The following is a 15,177-nucleotide window of genomic DNA, read 5'->3' as shown; positions in this document are numbered from 1 at the left end:
TTGTTTAGAGACAGGGTCTTATGCAGCTAAGGCTGACCTTGAACTAATTCTTCTGCCTCTATCTCCCAAATGCTGGGATTACAGGCTTGTGCCACCATGCTTGGCTGATAAGCAGTTTTTGTTTTAAAATTGCATTTGTTTAGTGTGTGTGTGTGTGTGTGTGTGTGTGTGTGTGTGTGTGTGTGTGTGCTCGTACCATGGTGTGCAAAAGGAGGTCAGAGGACAGCTCTTCGAGTCATTTCTCTGCTGCTTGCATCATGTGAGTCCTGGGGATGGAACTCAGGTCATCGGGCTGGATGGCAAGTGTCTTTGTGACTGAGCCATCTGGCTGGTGGTCAGTTCTTGGTTTCGAAGTTGTCCAGCTTATCGGTTTGATGCGTTCAGTGGCTAGTCATTCTTGTCCTCATCAGGAAACTTGACTTATACTAAGTCTTATTCTCCTATGCATATACCATGAGTGTGCACATACATTGTATGTGTATATGTACATGTATATTGTAATATACTTGTAAAATGTAAAATGCTTTTAATCTTTTAGCATAAATTCATCTGGAATTAGTTTTAATGTATTCTCTTAATTTTTTTAAAGTGTCTGTGTCCAGATGCTCTGGCCCCATGTATTGGAAGCAACCCCCTGTCTTTCTGAGCTGAAGTGTTGGAGTGTGCTTGTGAATCTGCAGATCCTCTTCTAGTCTGCAGTCTGTGCTGAACCCACACTGTTATAGTTCTGCCACTCTGGGATGTGGGGTCTCGTGGGGGCTCCAGCTTGGTTCTTTTCATCCTTCATACTTTCATATAAAGTTTAGAATCAGCTTGTCGCTGCCTACAAACACCTCCAAGACTGCCTGGTTGGGGCTAGGAGGATGGCTCATTGATTAAGAACACATATTCCTCTTGCAGGGGACCAGAGTTCGGTTCCCAAGTAGGATCCACATCAGGCTACTCACACAGCCAGAGCACTCACGTGCACATATCCCACCCCCATATATACATAATTAAAAAAATAAATAAAAATCCTGGAAAAGCAGCTAGGTGCAGCTTTTTTCAAGGCTATAAGCCAGGCATTAAGATACTGAGGTAGGAAGGTTGTTCTGAGTTTGAGACCAAACCAGGACCCAGTCTTTGTTGTGGATACTCAAACAGACATGTGCAGATGTGTACATGAGTACTGTACTTCAGTAAAAAGCGTCACTAAATGTGGCTCAGTGGTAGGGCACTTGTCTAGCATGTGGTGGCCCTGAGTCATCGTTCCAGAATTGGAAAAAAAAAAATCTCTTAAGTAATTCAGGGCTGGTGCTGCAGGTCAGCTGGTAGCATTCTTGCCTCATAGGCATGAAGCCCTGGGTTGAATAGCCAGCACCTCATAAGCTGCACTTGGTAGCATATCCTTGTGGTCCCAGGACTCAAGACAGAAGAATCAGAAGCTCAAAGTCCTCAGCTACACAATGAGTTCGAGGCCAGGCTGAGCTACGTGAGACCCTGTCTCAGACAAACAAACAAGCATATTTAAAATCAGAAGGCTGGGTGGGACGATCCAGGCAGGCTCGGCTAGCACTAAGGAGGTAAATGCGGAAGGGCCTCTGTGTGAGTTCGAGAGTTGAAGTGAATATGACAGTGGAAGAATGTTCAGCAGGGTTTGAAGCTCCCAGGTCAAGGAGCTGTTAGAAGCTTTTTTTTTTTTAGGCTAGGAAGTAAGAACATATGAAACCAATGTGCTAAATTGTATTTTTAATTTGAAACAAGGTTAAAGTTTAATTTAAGCCCTGACTAATTTCCTTGGAACTGTGGGGAAGAGGGGATGTTGTAATCTGGATGGTGACTTTAAAAACTCAGACTTCTCCAGCAGGAGAGCTGATTCATGAACCTCTTTCTCTTCTATTCCTGGGGACAAGGAACAGGTTCCTAACCGATGTAATTGTCCAGATGTGGCTTCACCAGTGAATCAACGACAGTCAGTCACATATGCAAATGAGGGAGCACTCAAGCTGTCTAAGGAAATAAACTCGGAGCGAACGTATGGGGGAGCGAGCGATGGGTACTGTGAGGCAACCAGGGAGAAGGAGATGGAATTTTCTGTCTAATCGTTGGCAATTTGGGGGAAATCTCCAAGGACCAAATGTTCTGGAAGAAATTTTGTGTATTAAGAATGTCCCCAAATTAGACCTCTCAGCTTAATTCAGGCCTTCTGGAACACCCCCTCCCCCACCAGCTTTGAGAAGGGTAGTTTGATCGCTTCCTTAGAAATATAAACCAACTGGGTTTTAGCCAGTGTGGGTCAGAGTCAGGGAGAGATGTCTGGCTGGCTAATGCAGCTCCCACTGGGTTCCCAGTAGATGGGATGAACTGCTAGTTCAAAGCTACTTTGTTATAAAGTGGAAAAAGCATGTCATAGAAAGGACTCCAAAGATGGACTGATAGGGACTCCAGGGCCACCTTGACCCCTTTCTCCATTCTGTGTCTCCCTTTCCTGTTTGGAAAAAACATGCTAACATACACCTTGAATAACATACACCTTGTTGTGAGAACAGATCCTAGTGTGCCCAAGACACTGAGCACAGAATCTGGCATGTAACAGGCCTTCTTCCCTCAATGATCATAATATTATTATTTTTGCAACGCTTTCTGGCTGATGTCATGCTAGACAATAAATGTAGCACCGAGCAGCTCCTTTTTCTAGGTCACTGTGTCCACAGTTAGTGAGCTGAGCCAAATTGCAGTTCACTTGGAACCGGGATTGGTCCTCAGGCAAAACAATGGGAAAGAGGCAACTGGGTAAGGAGCACTACTGACCTATCGATTGGTCTAGCTGGCTTAGGAACCTGGTAAAACCTATGTAACTAGTAAGTTTGGGGCTTGTCCTGCAGACAAAGTAAGTTTCACAATACAGTGGCAAATGCCTTGAAACTTTCTATTCTACATTAACCTATTTCACTTTTAAGAACATTGGCTGGAATGCACTGTTTATTTGATTTGATAATGATGATGATGATTAATTCTGAGACAGAGTTTCCCTTTGCAGACCTGGTTGACCTTGAACTCACTATGAAGACCAAGCTGACTTTGAACTTGTGGAAATCTTCTAGCCTCAGCTTCCCAAGGGCTGAGATAACAGCAGTGGAAGCACCACACCTGGCTTTTGGCCATTCAATAGATCAGAATTTGCACAGTGAAAGACTGGCTTCTATCAAGTTCCCCAGACTGCAAATGAAGAAAATGAAAATGAGGTGAACAGCAGCCAGATGTGTGTGTGTGTGTGTGTGTGTGTGTGTGTGTGTGTGTGTGTGTGTGTGTGTGTGTGTTGTCCTTAAAGTGAAAGGATGGGGGCAAAGGATGAATCCAGTTGTGTTCTAGAACGGCTGCTGCTGTTTCTAGAAATCACTGCTCTAGGCTCTCCTGGGTAGCATGTCACTCCTAAGGCAAGCTCTCAAGTGGCAGCCATTTTAAGAGCAGGCCCATTGCTAAGGAGAGGTGCTGTTACCTGTTCCCCAGGGTTCAACCTTGCCAGCTGCATGCGGAAGTCTCCATTCTGGCCAGGCTATCTCTGAACTGCCCACGCTGTGCTTAGGCAAGCTAGCTCTTTCTCTAGAATTCATCCTGCTTTGGGTTTGTAGTTCCCGTTTTGGTCAAGTTTACCCCATAAGGTTAGAGAGCATGCCTATTTCCATCAGCTGGGAGCTGGGACCAGCGTGGCCTGTATGCATATATCCATGTCCTCGTTTTACTCGGGTCCTTTGGAATGATTTGTCACTCCAGCGATGGCTGGAGACAGAGGGGCCCTTGGGGAAGAACGGGTCCCTTGTTGGATGTGCTCGTCTTTACACAGCAAGCCTGGGAATAAACTAGGCTGTTAGAGGTAGCATGTACATGCTCTGAAGACATGGAAAGGAAAATGTAATAGGTTGATAAGGGCGCTGGAAGGAGCCAGTGCCAAGAAGAGATTGAGGAAGTAATTGATAAAAGAGTGCAAAGAACCTGAAGGCCAGCGGCCAGCACAAGGCCTGCCCAGGTGGCAGTAGAGGTGGCTTCTGGAGAGGGAGGAAGTCCTGCGATCCGGAGCATCTGCAATACTTGTGGAGGTGTTCTCGGGCCCAGAAAGGAGCATAGATTTGGTTGTTTTTGTTTCTTCTTGGATGCACTAGGGATCTGTCACTTGAATATCTTTTTGGTCATTCTTCTGCAAATTATGTGTGTCTGTTTCCACCTGCCTGAGATTGCTAGGCCTGTAAGGTCAATTGATGCTACATTTTAGACCAAAGCTTGTTTTTTTGTAGTTTGTTGTCTTTCTTTTCTTTTCTTTTTTTTTTAATAAATCTTTCTTTTTTTTTTTTCATTTTATGTGCATTGGTGTTTTTCCTGCATGTATGTCTGTGTGAAGGTGTCGGATCCCCTGGAACTGGAGTTACAGACAGTTGTGAGCTGCTATATGGGTGCTGGGAATTGAACCTGGGTCCTCTGGAAGAGCAGCCAGTGCTCTTAACTGCTGAGCCATCTCTCCAGTACCCATTTTCTTGCTTTTCTTTTGACACAGGGTCTCACTGTATATCCCAGGCTAGCCTGGATTTCACTATGTCATCTGTAGTCTAGGCTGGCCTCAAATTTGCTGCATTCTTGCCTCTGACTCGGAAGTGCTAGAATTACAGGATTACAGGTACGAGCCACCACATCGTGCTTGCTTCTCCTCCTCCTCCTGCACTTCAATCTTGCCTTCCTTTTCTTTTGTTGGAGACAAGGTCTCTCTATGTAGCCTAGGCTGGCCTTGAACTCACAAGGGAGATTCTCCCGTCTCAGTCTCCCAAGTGCCGAGACTAGAAGCATGCACCACTATGGCACCCTTTTTATTATTTCTTAATTACATTTATTTATTTCTTTATTTCTTTATTATTTGTTTGTGTGCATGCACAGGACTGCGTACTTGCCATGGTTCTCGAGAGGAGTGCGGAGGACAGCCTACAGGAGTCATTCTCTCCCTCACCGTGTGGATGTGGGGGATTGAATGCAGGATGCCAGGCTTGGCAGCAGCTGCCGTTACCTGATGCGCCATCTTGCCTGCCAGGCCTTTACTTCTTCTATCAAGAAAATAAAACTGGTACACACGTGAGAACCACATCTGATTGGAGGCGAAGGAGGAGCCATCTTTCCGGATTCCCCCAGCAGAACTAACGCACTCATCTTCCTCTCAGTGTTCCGGTTCTCATCTAGATGTGTACATCGCACGGAGTTCCTTTGGGAAGAAAAAGCCATGGCCAAGGAGAAGTCATTTGCTAGTTATTACCTTCACTAATTTCTGTCCTCAAGTTGACTTCCCTACTGAAAACACAGCTACCATTTTTAGCCATGTGCTGAACCAGGCTGTGGATAAATTGTTTTAAGTACATTAGCATTAACATAACTTTAGTGAGGTAGGTGTGGTTATTATTATTATTATTATTATTATTATTATTGTTGTTGTTGTTATTATTGCAATTACTGAGAATATCTCATGTGGCCCAGGCTGGCCTGGAACTTGCTCTGATTCTTGCTGTGACCTTGAACTCCTGGTGCCCTTGACTCCACCTCTTAAGTGCTGGGATTACCATGTCTATTTTAATTCAGTACTAGAGATCGAACCCAGGGCTTTTTGCATGCCAGGCAACTACTCAGTCAACTGAGAAATTTGAAAAGATTGAATAAATTGCCTAAGATTATCTAAGCTGTCACCATCAAGTGAGGCAGGTGAGCTTCAAATCTCAACTTTCAAAGCAGTTAGGCAAAACCCCAAAGCTAGACTGGGATCTAGAACCCTCCCTCTGGCTCCATCCATTCTTAGAAGGCATTGAGACTCTGGGGGTTTTTAAATGGAAATTTCTGCTTCTGCCTGCTGAGAGAGATGGGCTATTCTTGGTTTTCCCTTATTTGTCTTACAGATTTGCCATAAGTAATTTGGATTGTTTATATGCGGACAGCTTTGCAAACAGCTACTGTTTACCAAAAGCTTTCAAATATCTGACCTCACGTGATGCTTACTCAATAACCAGGTAGGGAGGCTTCTGTAGTAACCCCAGTGTCAGAGAAAGAGGGGAGATGGGGAACTGCAGCCATCAGCCCAAAGCCATCCCAGCTTAAGGAGTCTGTGGCTGCCAGAGCAGGCTGGTAGAGTGGGGTTTGCTGCTCAGAAGGACTGACTGCATTGTCAGTAGTTCTGAATGTCTTCCTATTAGTCGATCCAGCTACAGCTGATATTAGCAGAGGAAGACATGTTTTCGATGTTCCCTGCATAAGGAGCATATACTGTTCCTGGCCGTGTCGGCACATACCCATTCTCCCAAGGCAGAAGGATACCCCTGGGCAGGAGGTTTGTCCCAGGTTTGAGATCAGCCTGTGCTACACAGTGACTTCAAGGCAGCCTGTGCTACAGAGTGGGACTCTGTCTGCATAAAACCAATCAATTATGGGGGATGCAGCTAAGTTGGTAGAGGGCCTGCGTAGCATAAACAAGCCCTCCAGGTTTTGATCCCAGTATTGCATGAAGCAGGCCTAGTAGCACAGCTCTGGAAACCCAGTGGGAGGATCAGAAGTTCAGGGTCATACTGATTACATAGAGATAGAGGGCTGCCCTCTAGATAAACAAAACAAAATAAACCAAACACACACACACACACACACACACACACACACACACACACACACACACCATCCTGAAACATGTACACAGGTGTGCATAGACACCTTAGACATTTTTGCTGTTCAGTGCTCTAACACTTGGTCCTTGACTTTGGGAGTCATTTCCTGTTCTCAGTATCACTGTCTTCTGAAGAATCCTGTAAAATAACAGAAGTACAGTATGTTTGGAATGAGCCCATTCGACGGAAGGTAAGCTGCTGGATTGAACTTGTGGAGTCAGTTTGCTTGTTTTCTGTCCATACAACATGAGCAATAGTGGCCCACAGAATTCTATTGCCCAAGTCAGCAATGACAGCAGAACTCACAAGGGGCTTTCAAGGTTTGAAGCCCGAGAAAGGCTTTCACTTTTACTATTCCACCAACCCCAGCCACCAGCTGGACTCCTGTCCATCGTCACGATGCATGTCAGGAAACAAAGTTCCGGAGACTAAGTAGGGTTGGTAAATTGACAGGTCGGGATCAGAACCAGAGTCAATTTTGTTCGAGATGAATCCAGATTTGGTCTACGCTTTTGTCATGACACATTGCCCCCTCCAATAGGCATGAAACACTGAACAAATGTCAGTGTAAAATTGTCAATGTATCACTCTATCTCAGAATAATTCTGCTTTAGATTGCTCTTCAGGCATCATCGGAACATCTGGCAAATGGTCGGCTGTCTCCTTGTGGCAGCTGGGAGACCAGCGAGTAAAACATTTACCAGGTTATTGACATAATGGGTCTGGGTGTTTGTTTAGGTGTCAGGTAGTTGTAGATTGCCTTTAAACACTGTTTTGAAATGAAAATAAATGTGACAGTAAGCCCCAAATGACCCTAATAGAATGTCAAGAATGATCAATACATGATCATGATAGGTTTCTAGTCATGGGAGGCAATCCAGAGGGGAACCATGGGTTCTACCTGATTGTGATGGGGAGGGGGGTTCAGAAAGTCTTGGAGGAGAAACTGGAGGAGAGGGCTAGAGGAGGAGTGAGGGGAACAGCTGGAGACTTAGTGGGTAGAAGGATTGTGAACTCTAGGTGAGTGACCTCAAGTCAGTCAAAGGACCCTTTGTTGGTGGAACCCAGAGACTAGGCTAGAGTCTAGCCGCTTGCAAATGAAGCTGTCTTCCATAAAGCAGCACACAGTGGATGAAGCCGGCATATGAAAAACTGTAGAGATAGAAAACTGAGTAGATCAAGGCCTTCAGGAGTTTTAGCTTTTCTGAAGGAAGAGCTTGGTCAATCTGAAGGAGGGCAAGTCATTCCTGGGACCTTGGAAAATGGCACCATACTTGGAATTCTTCTCTATTAGGGGTATGAGGAGTGCTTCAGGACAAGTTAGATTAAATCTGCTGATAATTCTCAGGTCACCGTGACTCAGAACCTCTGATGGTGACACAGCTCCCATGGACAGGTATGTCTCTAATGGAAGACATCAGCTGGTCATCCTTGAGGGCCTGGGTGTACTGTTGAGGCTGGGAATCCTGAGAGTAGTAAGTGTTCAAAAACCTCCAGCGGTAATGAAGATGACAATTCAAACCAACAAGTGGGGTTAGCCAAGGGCAGATCACAGTAACTCTGGTAGAACCGTTTTGGTTAGCAGAACAGGGCTGACACAAGAGGGTAAGAGAAAGCCGAGGCAACTACAGTAACAGATAAAGCCATACCTGAGGGAACTGAGGTAAAAGGATTATTTACGCATTTATTTATGTGTGTGCACGCGCGTGGACGAGGACGCTTGTTTGTCTGTCTGGAGAAGAGAAAAAGAGCTGAATGGAATCAGGAGGGGTGTTTCCTGAGAGGGAGGCACCTTTTTGCAGTGGAATGATGAGAATGAAGTAGATAAGAGACTGGAGGCATAGGCTGAGGCAGGCCAGGAAATGCGGAGCGTTTCCACATCCTGCTTCCCTTTCCCCGCAACACTGCAGACATGAGTTCCAGCTTGTGAGCAGAAGTGGGACCCTGATCCTCAAGGTAAAATTAAGACAAGAGGCCAGCAAAGCCCTGCACAGGATGGTAAACAAAAAGGAAGAGACGTCTGGCCCACATAATGATTCTCTCTAATATCACTTCATTGACACTTCTGCCAGGGTTCAATTGACTCTTATTATGGCTCCATACCTAGGTCAGAGTATTCCTTGGAGGCTGGCCCTCACAGATGCTTTGGGGACTTTGAGTTGTCCTGGACATGATTGACATCAGGTACCTTGCTTTTCCTACATCTCCTTAAGCTCAGCATTCAGCTCTCTTTAGCTAAAGACCCTCCATGCAAGGACCCTAGCATGGAGAAGAAGCTTGTTTCTCTCTCTCTCTCTTTTTTTTTTTTTTTGGACAAAGGGCTCATTAAGTAGCACAGGCTGGCCTTGAGCTCACTTTATAGACCAGGCTAGCCCTTAATTTTCAATAATCTATCCCGCCTTAGCTTCCTAAGTGCTGGGAGCATAAGCGTGCACCACCACACCTGGCTCAGAAAGAGATTTTTGCTAATGTTTCATTTTCATCTTCAAAGAAACGCAACCTAACCCTACTGGTGCTTTCCCAGGGCTAAGTCGTACTGTTCTGACTGTTCAGAGCACCAGGCCGTGAGAAAGCCATGGGAGACAGGAATTTGACAAACTCCTGAGAACGCTCTATGTGGAGAGAGCAGAGGTGGGCTGTGGGGTAGGGGAGACTAATGGTAGGTAAGTGTACTTGCAGCCCCAGCGAGGAGTGTGGTGTGTGTGTGTGTGTGTGTGTGTGTGTGTGTGTGTGTGTGTGTGTGTGTGTGTAAAGCACACTCTTGATCTCTGGCATTTCAAGTTCCTCTTTGTTTTAATAGTAGTACATGACCTCTCCCTCGTCCCATCTGCTTCTGTTGATAAAGGAATCACATTTGAAACACATTTTCTTTAGTCCCCACATGCCTAATGGGTCTATATTTTGGGTTAACTTCAGTGAGCTTCGTCAGGATAAGCTGAGCTGGTCAGAGTCATCCATGGCTGGCATCATCCTCCGAGATTCACCTGGAGCAACAGATTGGAGTTTACTGAAGGCTTTGTGTGAGCTAATGGTTACTGGTTACTGTGGTTGAAGGTGGTCCCCAAAGTTCAAGCGCTGGAGCAGAGTCCTAGTACAGCAGTGCTGGGAGATGGGGCTGTGTGTGAGCTTTAATCCAAGGCTGAGTTCATGTTAAGGAGGGAGTAGGTTCCATGACACTGGAGTGGGGTCCATATGACTGGATGGCTTGGCTCCTTCTTGCTTCCTTTTGTAGCTAGAGTTTTCCTGCCTGGCCCACAGTCAAGACAAATCTCTGTCACCCACCAGTCCCACAGCTGCTCAGACCCAACCAAGTAAACACAGACACTTATATTGCTTACAAACTGTATGGCCGTGGCAGGCTTCTTGCTAACTGTTCTTATATCTTAAATTAATCCATTTCTATGAATTTATACCTTGCCACGTGGCTCATGGCTTACTGGCATCTTCACATGCTGCTTGTCATGGTGGCGGCTGGCAGTGTCTCCCTCCGCCTTCCTGTTCTCTCAATTCTCCTCTCTGTTAGTCCTGCCTATACTTCCTGTCTGCCTACTGGCCAATCAGTGTTTTATGTATTGACCAATCAGCAACACATTTGACATACAGACCATCCCACAGCATCCTTGTTTGCTCTTCTGCTATGGAATAACTCAGAAAGGTCTTCCCTGATGCTGACCTCTCAGTCCTGGGTTTCTCAGCTTCCAGAAATATGCATCAATTAATTTCTTTTCTCTTATGGGGGTGGAGGACAGCAACACAAATTAGAAAAAACTACTTGTCCACAAGTATCTGTCCATTGTTTATCTATATATCATCTAGATATCCATCCACCCATCCATTCATCCACCCACCCACCCATCTATCCATCCATCCATCCATTCATCCATCCATCCATCCAACCATCCATTTTTCCATCCATCCACACACTCACCCACCCACCTACTCACTTACCTATCTATCTCATCTATCTACATCTGCAATGTTGGGGTAGAACTAGAGCTGTGTGCATAGTAGGCAACTGCTCTACCACTAAACTGTGCTCTCAGTCTATAGACTTCACGTTTACTGGTGAGATTCCCAGTGTCCCTTTAAGACTAAGCTTCACAGCCCTTATCCCAGTCATCACCATGAAACTGGGTTACCAACTCCCTGTCACGGAGCCTACCCCTACCCCTACCTTTTGTGACAAGGTCTTGTTGTATAGCGCAAGTTGTTTTAAAAAAGTATCAGGATATTTGTGCATCTTCCATTTGAGTACTAGGATTACAGGCATGTGTCACCATGTCCCCCCATAATGGTTTGATTGAGGCAAATCTATCTATCCATGAAACCACCTGTTCATTCAATTCTCCATCCATCTGCTAACATTCACCCACCCTTGATCAATCTATCTCTCCATCCACCCACTGTTGAGAGTCATGCAGCCTAGTTTTGGACTAGTATATGAATGGTTGTCCAATGCGTCTCCAGATAAGGCAAAAGCCCATGAGGACAGTCTCACTCAGCAAGGACCAGTGGACTTTGGGACAGTGCAGAGTACTGCTGGGACCACACAGCCTATATGCTCTTGTCTTTTGGTGGTTTTAGTGCTGTTTTGTCAATTATGCATGGGACAGATGTGATCATTCATGAAAACCCCATTTTCTTCTCGAATACTTTCCCCCCAACATCTTTGGGAGCTGATGCTTCTCAGGTTTCTTGTCTGGGGACATGAGCTGTCACTCCAGACCCCGGGAGCTGTCCTGATTCAGTGCTGACAGGATTGGATGCAGATCACCCCTATTTCTGTAAATACATTTTGAATGGGATTATTGTTCTTGAAAACATGTGCCTCTGTCAATCATCTTTTAGTTTTGTAAACACAGGATGTACCTGGCTCGATATTCAGCCAAGCTAGCAAAATGATAAGTGTTGTTTTGGGTTTAAAGATGTTTAGATGTAAAAGTTGGGAAAAAACATATTTGACATTTTTGTTTTTGCCAGAGGTTAACGTTGGAGGATGGGAAAAACTTGTTTATTAGTATGGAAAAACAGGCTTGTTTTTGAGGTATAAATAAAGAATGCTGGAGCTATTTGGGGCCAGCCACTTGGTGAAACTTATCTGGTGGTTGGACAATTCATTTCTTTGAGCACATTTAAATCCTTTCTTTTGGGCTGGTAAAATGGATCCATGGATGAAGATGCTTGCTTTCAAGACCAAAGACCTAGGTTCCATCCCTGGTACCCACATGGTGGAAGGAGAGAACCAATTCCTGCAAGTTGTCCTCTGACCTCTGTATGTCCACTACAGTGCACACATACTCACACAGATAAAATGAATGCAGTAAATTCCTACTTTCCTAAATGATGTTTTTGTTATGCTATGATTAATTAATGACAGTTCTTTCTTTAAAAGAAAAATTATTTTTCGGTGTTGGGGATCAGACTCTGGGCTTCATGCATGTTAGGCGAGCACTCTGCCACTCAGTTCCAACTGAAGCCCTAGACTGCTGCTAAGCCACACCTCCAGTCCTAGTTATTTTATTACTATTTAAGTATGAGTTCCGTAAAGCTTGGACTTACCTCTGTGCATGGTATTCTGCTAGTTAATACTGAGGGCATAGTAACTAATATGGGTTGAATATTTTATTTTTTTTTTAAGGCAGGCTGACCTTGAACTTGCTGTGTTGCCAAAGATGACCTCTACCTCTTGAGTGCTGGAATTGCAGGTGTGTACTACCACAACCAGTTTTTTGTGGTACTAGAGATCAAAGCCAGGGCGTTGAGCTTGCTAAACAAATGCTCTACCAACTGAGCCATATCTCCTCCAGCCCTTAAGCTCAATCTTGAGGGTTCAGTGAGCATTTTGTAGGTGAGAGGAGAAGAGAAAGGAGTGGGTCTGGATATGAGAACTGTTGTGGAGTGTTCATGGTAAGAAGTGTGACGATGGTCATCTTCAGATAGCTCCTGTTGTCAAAGTAGCAGGCTGGAAGGTACAGGGTCCCCAGCACTGAAGACTAGAGATGAACAACGTCTGGGTCGTGTATGTCTTGGGTTCATGCTCAGAAGCCTAGAGCAGTTGAAAGGACGTCTATTGAAATCAACTTGACATTTGCATATAAACCATGAAGCTATTGACTGCTTTAGCTTTTCTGAGTTGCTGATGTCAGATGAGACCCAGGTCCTATGACCACGAGGCCAGATGCAGCCTGCCTACTACCCTGTATTGCCTGCCTTTCTTCTGACTCATTCTCCTTCTCCCTATATCTAATCTTCCTCATCATTCAGTTTCTAATGTATACGTCTGTAAAGCCAGTCAGGGCTCAATAAATGTTTGTTGAATGAATCACATGCCTATCAAAGGTGTGAGTGTACCTGAAAGCCCTCTAGAATTCTTCACCATTTCAGGCCTGTGTCCATTTGTCTTGGTGGAATTGGGCTCGTTTAGCCACGGAAAACACCATGCTGTCCTGGCTGTTCTTTCATCAGTCCTCATCCCCAAGCCTCCATTTGCTTTTGGAGTCTCTGATGTGGATCTAGAAGTCAGTGGATGGCTTCTACTGTGCCCGATGCCTAGAGCTATAAATAATTCCCTATCTATGAAAAGGCTTTGCTATCTGTGGAATACTGTGCATTCATGGGGTAATAGTCCTGTGCCTACCCCAACTTAGATAATTCTTATGTTATACTTGGTTGATGGAATACTCCCATGCCAAGTAAGTGTATTGGGACACAGAATGTACATTTTGAACATTTATTTAAAATAATTAAATTTTAATTATTAATATGATTCATATTATTTTGAGACAAACCCTTATATACAGTGGGCTGACCTTGAACTTGCTGTGAGGCCAGGGATAGTCCTGAATTCTTAATTCTCTCACCTCCACATCTCAAGGACCAGGATTTCAGACATATGACATCATGCCTGGCTTAAATTTAGTTATTATTATGTGTTGTATGAGCATGCTCATGCATATGTGCAGGTATACACATGCTATGGAGTTTGCATCCACCTCTGTCTGTCTGTCTATCTGTCTATCTATCTATCTTTCTATCTATCTATCTATCTATCTATCTATCTATCTATCTATCTATCTATCTATCTATCTATCTCTATCATCTGTCTATCCATCTGTCTGTCTATCCATCTCTCTATCTATCTGTCTGTCTGTCTATGTATGTATGTATGTATGTATGTATGTATATATATGTATCTATCGTCTATCTATCTATCTATCTATCTATCTATCTATCTATCTAGCTCTATCATCTGTCTATCCATCTCTCTATCTATCTGTCTGTCTGTCTATGTATGTATGTATGCATATATATGTATCTATCGTCTATCTATCTATCTATCTATCTATCTATCTATCTATCTATCCATCCATCCATCCATCCATCCATCCATCCATCCATCCATCTATCTATCTATCTATCTATCTCTATCATCTGTCTATATGTCTATCTATCTATCTATATCTCTATCATCTGTCTATCTATCTGTCTGTCTATCTATCTGTCTGTCTATCTATCTATCTCTATCATCTGTCTCTCTCTGTCTCTCTATCTATCTCTCTATCTATCTCTATCATCTGTCTCTCTCTCTCTCTCTATCTATCTATCTATCTCTATCATCTGTCTATCTATCTATCTATCTATCTATCTATCTATCTATCTATCTATCTATCTCTATCATCTGTCTCTCTCTCTCTATCTATCTATCTATCTATCTATCTATCTATCTATCTATCTATCTATCTCTGAGACAGTGTCTCATGTAACCCAAGCTGGTCTCAAACTCTATGTATTGACCTTGAACTTCTGATCCCTTTGCTGCCACCTCCAGAGTGCTGATATAACATGTGTGCACCACTACACCTGACTTATGTGGTGTTGGGGGATCAAACCCAGGGCTTCGTTGTATGCCAGGCACGCCTTCTACCAACTGAGCTAAGCCTCTGTCCTTTTGGAAGGCATTAGTAAAGTGACCTTGACAAAGGCTCAAAGGATCTGGAGAAACCAGAAAACACCAGAGAAATGCTTCCCAGACTGGAAGGGTCAGGAGGAGGGTGGGGTGAGAGAACAGCTCAGCATGGTCAATGTTACCACTGATACTGTCTAGTGTGACAGGTGCAGTGACAGAAAGGGACTCCAGCAAGGCTGCGGGAGGAGGAAGCCCTGAAAGGAGGGATGAATGACAGGCAGAGATGAGCTCAAGAAAGGGCTAGAGACAGCAAGGCTATTTGGAGCAATGGACATAAGTACACGGAGAGGGACAACTGATGGAGGGTAGGTCAGGGACACCAGGCACTATCCACAATTGTGTGTGTGTGTGTGCGCGCGCGCATGCACGTGTGTGCCACTTTATACCTTTGATGAAACATGAGTAAGCACATTATTTTGAAATTTGTTTCGTAGCATGTGCATGTATTTTGCACACACACACACACACACACACACACACACACACACACACACACGCACTTCTTCAAACTCCTTTAGCATTCAGCCTCAGGGGACACTGATGGAACTCAAG

This window comes from Peromyscus californicus, unplaced genomic scaffold (genome assembly GCF_007827085.1).
Source record: "Peromyscus californicus insignis strain IS unplaced genomic scaffold, ASM782708v3 Scaffold_5__1_contigs__length_169319896, whole genome shotgun sequence".
Taxonomy (NCBI): Eukaryota; Metazoa; Chordata; class Mammalia; order Rodentia; family Cricetidae; genus Peromyscus; species Peromyscus californicus.
Note: the sequence above shows the minus strand (reverse complement) of the source record.